The sequence below is a fragment of the Arachis stenosperma genome, chromosome 5, assembly GCF_014773155.1.
Source record: "Arachis stenosperma cultivar V10309 chromosome 5, arast.V10309.gnm1.PFL2, whole genome shotgun sequence".
Classification (NCBI taxonomy): Eukaryota; Viridiplantae; Streptophyta; class Magnoliopsida; order Fabales; family Fabaceae; genus Arachis; species Arachis stenosperma.
This window is the reverse complement of record NC_080381.1, coordinates 101,151,511-101,158,850: the sequence shown is the minus strand read 5'-3', so window position 1 is coordinate 101,158,850 and position 7,340 is coordinate 101,151,511. Positions and strand designations below refer to the sequence as shown.

Below are 7,340 nucleotides of genomic sequence, written 5' to 3'. Positions count from 1 at the left end.
CGCCAGCTCCTTTTCTTCCAGGGCTCCATTTGTTGCTTGGTTGTGTGGCGTTGGCAACGCCCATCTTGAGTTGGCAACGCCAGCTCCTTTTCTTCCAGGGCCAAGCTTGATTGTTTGGCGTTGTTAGCCTGCGTTGTCCTCAAAAACGCCCCTCATTTCTAGGCTGGCAACGTGCTCGAGGCTCCAAATCCAGGGCCAAGTTCCTTGTGTGGGCGTTGGCAACGCCAGCTTCAAGTTGGCAACGCCAACTTTGCTTCCTCCAGGGCCAAGTTCCTTGCTTGTGTCTTGTGTATGGCGTTGGCAACTTGGTTCTAGAGTTGGCAACGCCAACCTTGCTTCCAGGGCCAAGTTCCTTGTGTGTGAGCGTTGGCAACTTGGTTCTAGAGTTGGCAACGCCAACTTTGCTTCCAGGGTTGCCAAGCTTGCTTGGTGTGGTTGTGTGTGGCGTTGGCAACGCCAATCTCAAGTTGGCAACGCCAACTTCTTGCCTTGGTTGCCTCCAGGACCAAGCTTGCCTTGTGTTGTGGAGTTGGCAACGCCAATCCCAAGTTGGCAACGCCAACTTCTTGCCTTGGTTGCCTCCAGGACCAAGCTTGCCTTGTGTTGTGGAGTTGGCAACGCCAATCCCAAGTTGGCAACGCCAACTCCTTGCCTTGGTTGCCTCCAGGACCAAGCTTGCCTTGTGTTGTAGAGTTGGCAACGCCAATCCCAAGTTGGCAACGCCAACTTCTTGCCTTGGTTGCCTCCTTCTTGCTTCCATGCTTCCTTGTTTCATCACCTATCATCAACAAGGGAGATAGCTTCAAAGTCTTACCAATTCAAGCAATAAATTTCATGAGATTCATTCATACTCATTCATACATGTATTCCTTAAATCATTTGCATGAATTTGGCTAGAATTAACATGTTCCTTGATATCATCATGCATGGAAACAAAACTCATAAAAGGACTTGTTTATTTAGAGAAAATGAGTGAATTTAAACTAAACTAACTAAACTAACTAACTAATAATGCAAATATGCATTTGCATCACAACACCAAACTTAAAATATTGCTTGTCCTCAAGCAAAATATAAAGGACTTTGTCACAAGAATCTAAGATGTAAGACTTGAATGTTCTCCCAGAGAGTAATTTCTCATTGAGCATGTTCTCCTCACTTGTGTGGTCATAAATTTATTGTAATTGAACACAACTATTCAACTTTTTCAATTAAAATGCTTGCTTCACTACTAAATTGGTTAACTTCACTAGACTTCTTTCACACCTAAGCACATGATCCTTGAACCAATTTTTTTCTGCTTATTTCTTTTTCCTTCTTTTTTTTTTCTTTCCCTTTTTCTTTCAATTAAGCTCGAAATCTTGTCTTAAGGCGGCTCTTTAGCATAAGCTTTCAATCAACAATCCCAAACCAGTTGGTTCAAGTTGTTAAGTGTTGAGACACTCTTAAAGATTTACTCACTCAAGCCTCTTTCCTTAACACATTCAGTCACAGGCATATAACATTGAAATTTGTTTGGATAGTGGTGTCCAGCACCTCTTTGGGTTGCTAAATGTTCTGTTATAGAGCTACTCTTGATTGTGGGTTTTCAATCGATAATCCCGAGTTAGTTAACTCAGGTTACCGGGTGATGAAGCACCCCTCGGATTTACTAGCCCAAGTATGTCTCTTAACATCAATCACCACAGACACATATCCAACTTTTGTCATTGATGCCTAGCCTTTCATTCTTTGTATTCTATTTTCTTTATTGTCAAGGTTATTTGTGCTTTTACTGATAAAGCCCTTGTGATCCTTAACCAAGCTGGTCTTGTATTAGCAAGCATTCTTTTGAATTTCTTGAACATTGCTTCTTTCACAATAAATATACTAGCACTTTTCTTATGGGACAACATGATCCTTTTAAGCTAGATTTCTCTCTGTTCTTGCTCAAACTACATCTTTTATTCCAATGACAAGTAAAAATATTAAAGACAAGCAACTATTCCAAATCTGTGAGTGGTGATGCATGGAATGGGCAACATAAAAGATAATGCTTCACAAAGAAAAAAAAAATGCATCCTAGAAGGTATACCATATTTCAGACATACATCTTCTTTATTTAAAACATAAAGAAACAAAAAAAAATAAAGGAACTTCACCACCTTTAGTCTTCATGTCCCTTTTCCTTTGCTTGATTCTCCTTGCTTTCCTTTGCCCTTTGGATCTTGTTTCTTTTTGCTTCTTAGCTCTCCTTGTTGCTTTGTTGTTGAATCTCCCTTTGGATCTTCTTTCTTTTTGCTCCTCCTTTCATTATGCAATGGATCATTATAGCTCTATTCACCGTTACCTCAGAGTTATTTGAAGTAGAGATCAGTGACCTCCTCACTATGTCATGCCATCCTTTTGCTTGAGGTATGAGATCACCTCTCCGAAGTTTGAGTGGTCGGCCATGTGAATCCAATACCCAATCAGTGCCTATTCTGCACAAGTCACTCACCACATCCACATATCTTGGGTCATTTTCAACCCTTTCTTCATAGCTAGGTCGTTTGAACTGTTTGTGCTTGACCCTTAGCACCCTATTGATGGTGTCCGGGCTAAAATCAACATCCACACCTCTTACATAGCTCATGTATGGTTCTTCATCATCATATTCTCTTATCACATTAGTGAAGAACTCATGGATGAGAAGCATGCTTATTTCTTGAGGTTGGTCACAGAGAAGCTCCCATCCCCTTTTTCTGATTATTTTTTGTATCTCAGGGTATTCATCTTTTTAAGCTTGAATGGTAGCTCTGGAACAACATCTTTGCTTGACATCCAACTAAAAATTCGCTCATTGTGTTTGGATTTGAATCTTCTTTGATCAAATTCATCTTCTCTCCTATCCCTTGATGATGAGGCCATTGAGATTCACTTGCAAGATTGAATCTCCCCAACACCAAACTTAGATGAATGCTTGTCCTCAAGCATAAGGAAAATGATTGTGAATGAGAGAGATATGGGATAAGCACGGTGACTTAGAGAAGGTAGAAAATGATGGTGAAGGAGATTGAGTGTTTCGGTTATGTGAGAGATGTGATGCTTCAAGAGTTTTGTTGGGTAAAGATGAGGTTCAAGGTTAGAATTTGTGAAACATGGAGTAGGTTGGAGGTTGAGTATGAGTTCGGCTAGTGAAGTGAAAGTTGGTGGGTAGAAGAATGAATGATGAATGAATATGGTTGAAGTATTTAAAGTGAAAGTTGGTGGGAAGGCATTTAAGGCTCGGTCATGGCATGCTTCCTTGTGCACAATGCATGTTGATTTCTTTTTCCCCATGCACAAAGTTTAAAATTCATGTGACTACCCTTCCTTATGTATCCGTGATATTTCTTCAAGATTCCCCATCATTTCTTTCCTTCTTTCATTATATGCTTCCAAGATTCCCCATCACTTCTTTCTTTCTTTCCTGCAACAAAATGCCAAAGGCTTGAGATTCTTAAAGTGACATTAATGGCTAAAAACTTATGATTATGTTCCTATACAAAATTGACTAAATTAGATTCCCTAATCTATTTTTTTAGCATTAATAATGCAAGTAAAGACACCAAACTTAGTTTGTGACTAAGTGTTCTATGGAATTAATTCCAAAGATAGCCACATCAAACTTAGTAATTTACCTACATTAAATGCTTTTTTTTTTTCACGTTTTTTTTTATTTTATTTTATTTTATTTTATAACTAAAGTAGATGACAAAACTTTCATAGCTTAGCATTTTCGTGTATGTATGGACACCAAACTTAGTTTGTGGCTAAGTGTTATAGAACACACATTTGCTATTACTTCAAGATTGGCCACACCAAACTTAGTGCCTTGCATACACCATGTACTAGTCTACTTGATCATTATTGGTTACTAAAACATGAAATTAAAAGACTCCCTGTGCATGGATTGCCTCCCATGAAGCGCTTTGTTTATTGTCCTTAGCTCGACATTGCAGCTTCTTTGCTCATGTTAAGAGTTGCACACTCTCTTCCTTGCTCCAAGGGCCACCAAAATAGTGCTTCACCCTATGTCCATTGACTGTGAAGGTTTGTTTTGAGGCTTCATCAAGCAATTCAACATAGCCATGAGGTGATACTTTGGTGATGGTGTATGGACCAGTCCATCTAGACCTCAGCTTCCCAGGGAAGATCTTCAATCTTGAATTGAATAATAACACCTTTTGGCCTGGTTCAAATGTTCTTTGAGAGATCCTCTTATCATGCCATCTCTTTGCTTTCTCCTTGTATATTTTGGCATTGTCATATGCCTCCAATCTGAACTCTCAAGCTCATTGAGTTGTAGCAACCTCTTCTCTCCTGCTGCTTGAGCATCTAGATTTAGAAGTTTGGTGGCCCAGAAAGCCTTATGTTCAAGCTCTACAGGGAGGTGGCATGCCTTTCCATACACCAATTGAAAGGGAGATTTTCCTATGGGTGTCTTGAAGGCTGTCCTATATGCCCAAAGTGCATCATCTAGCTTCCTAACCCAATCCTTTCTTGTTGTTCCCACAGTTTTCTCCAAGATCCTTTTTAGCTCTCTGTTAGCAAGTTCAGCTTGTCCATTGGTTTGTGGGTGATATGGGGTAGCTACTTTGTGTGTAACACCATACTTGTGGAGTAAGGAATTGAGTTGCTTGTTGCAAAAGTGGCTTCCCCCATCACTTATAAGCCCTTTGGGTACTCCAAATCTTGTGAAGATGTTCTTCTTGAGGAATTGCAAGACCACGTTGGTATCACATGTGGTGGTGGCTATTGCTTCTACCCATTTGGAGACATACTCTACTGCTACCAGGATGTATTTGAACGTGTAGGATGGAGGAAAAGGTCCCATGAAATCTATTCCCCACAAATCAAAGAGTTCCACTTCCAAAATGAACTTTTGGGGCATCTCATTTTTCTTTGACAAACCCCCTGCTCTTTGACATTCATTGCATTGGCTCACAAACTCCCTAGCATCCTTGAAGATTGAAGGCCAATAGAAACCACTTTGAAGGACCTTAGCAGCAGTTCTTTCAGCTCCAAAATGACCACCATAACTAGAGTTGTGACAATGCCATAGTATGTCCTTCATCTCATTTTCTGGCACACATCTTCTTATCATTCCGTCTGGGCATCTTTTGAACAAGAATGGTTCGTCCCAAAAGAAGAACCTAGCCTCATGCAACAGCTTCTTCACTTGTTGTCTTGTGTACTCTTGTGGAATGATTCTTCCTGCCTTGTAGTTGGCCATGTCTGCAAACCAAGGGACATGTTGAATGTGCAAAAGATGTTCATCTGGAAATTCTTCATTTATTGATGGAAAGTTGTCTAGGCATGCATCTTGTGGCACCCTTGATAAGTGGTCAGCAACTTGATTTTCATTGCCCTTTCTATCTTTGATCTCAATGTCAAACTCTTGTAGGAGTAGCACCCATCTGATTAACCTTGGTTTGGCATCCTATTTTGACATAAGATACTTAAGAGCAGCATGGTCAGTATACACTAAGACTTTAGATCCAATCAAATATTGTCTAAACTTATCAAAAGCATATACCACAGCTAGTAGCTCTTTCTCTGTTGTGGTGTAGTTCTTTTGAGCTTCATTCAACACCTTACTTGCATAGTAGATAACATGAAGCTTCTTTTCCTTCCTTTGCCCCAACACAGCGCCAATTGCAAGGTTGCTTGCATCACACATGAGTTCAAAAGGTAGTCCCCAAGTTGGGGGTGTGATGATTGGTGCTGTGGTGAGCTTAGCCTTTAGAGTTTCAAAAACATGCTTGCATTCATCATCAAAGATAAAAGGATTTTCTACCACCAGCAAATTGCTTAGTGGCTTTGCTATTTTGGAAAAATCTTTGATGAATCTCCTATAAAATCCAGCATGTCCTAAGAAACTTCTAACAGCTTTCACACTAGTTGGCAAAGGAAGTTTTTCTATAATTTCTACTTTTGCCTTGTCAACTTCTATACCCTTTCTTGAAATTTTGTGACCAAGAACAATGCCTTCGGGTACCATGAAATGGCATTTTTCCCAATTCAAAACTAAGTTTGTTTCTTGGCATCTTTTCAAGACTAAGGTAAGATGGTGCAAGCAAGTATTGAATGAATCACCAAAAACAGAGAAATCATCCATAAAGACTTCAATGAATTTTTCTACCATGTCTGAGAAGATTGAAAGCATGCATCTTTGAAAGGTAGCTGGGGCATTGCAAAGTCCAAATGGCATCCTCCGGTATGCAAAGACTCCAAAGGGACAAGTGAAGGAAGTCTTCTCTTGATCCATGGGGTCAACCACTATCTGATTATACCCAGAATATCCATCAAGAAAACAATAATAAGCATGGCCAGCCAACCTTTCAAGCATCTGATCAATGAAAGGTAGAGGAAAGTGGTCTTTTCTTGTTGCATCATTCAACCTCCTATAGTCTATGCACATCCTCCACCCTGTCACTGTTCGTGTTGGGATAAGCTCATTCTTCTCATTAACAATGACAGTCATGCCTCCTTTCTTAGGTACTACTTGCACTGGACTGACCCATGGGCTGTCAGATATAGGGTAGATGATCCCAGCCTTGCACAACTTCAGGACTTCCTTTTGAACAACCTCCTTCATTGTGGGATTCAATCTTCTTTGAGGTTGTACCACAGGTTTGGAGTTCTCCTCCAAGAGTATCTTGTGCATGCATATGGCAGGGCTTATGCCCTTCAAGTCATCAATGGTCCACCCCAAAGCCTCTTTGTGAGTTCTCAAAACCACAAGGAGCTTTTCTTCTTCTTCTGCATTCAATGTGGAATTGATGATCACTGGGAAGCTATCCTTCTCACCAAGAAATGCATATTTAAGATGAGGGGGTAGTGGTTTCAACTCTTGTTGTGGTGCCTTTTCTTTGGTAGCTTCACTTGGTTCCTTTGATGCTTCCAACGTGTTTTCTTCTTGTCCTTTGATGTTATGGACTTCCTCTTGTTTCATTTGATGGTTTGTGTCAAGCACTTCTTCAACCAAAGAGTCTACTACATCAATCCTCATGCAATTTTCTTTCTCAACAGGGTGTTGCATCGCTTTGAAGACATTTATGGTCATTTGCTCATCATGCACCCTGAAGATCATCTCTCCCTTTTCCACATCAATGATTGTTCTAGCTGTAGCCAAAAAGGGTCTACCAAGAATGACTGAATTGTTTCCCTCTTCATCCATGTCTAGGACCACAAAATCAGCTGGGAATATGAAGTTTCCCACCTTCACCAAGAGGTTCTCAACTACTCCATTTGGCACTTTGATGGATCTGTCAGCAAGTTGGAGTGACATCCTTGTGGGTTTGAGCTCTTCAATCATCATTTTCTTCATCATGGTA

The 7,340-nt window shown here is 40.4% G+C and overlaps 1 pseudogene; it reads right to left on the bottom strand.

Annotated features, from left to right (window-relative positions):
• Positions 1-5,431: 5,431 nt before the first annotated feature.
• LOC130981007 (uncharacterized) overlaps positions 5,432-7,340 on the bottom strand; it is a 186,008-nt pseudogene continuing 184,099 nt past the window's right edge.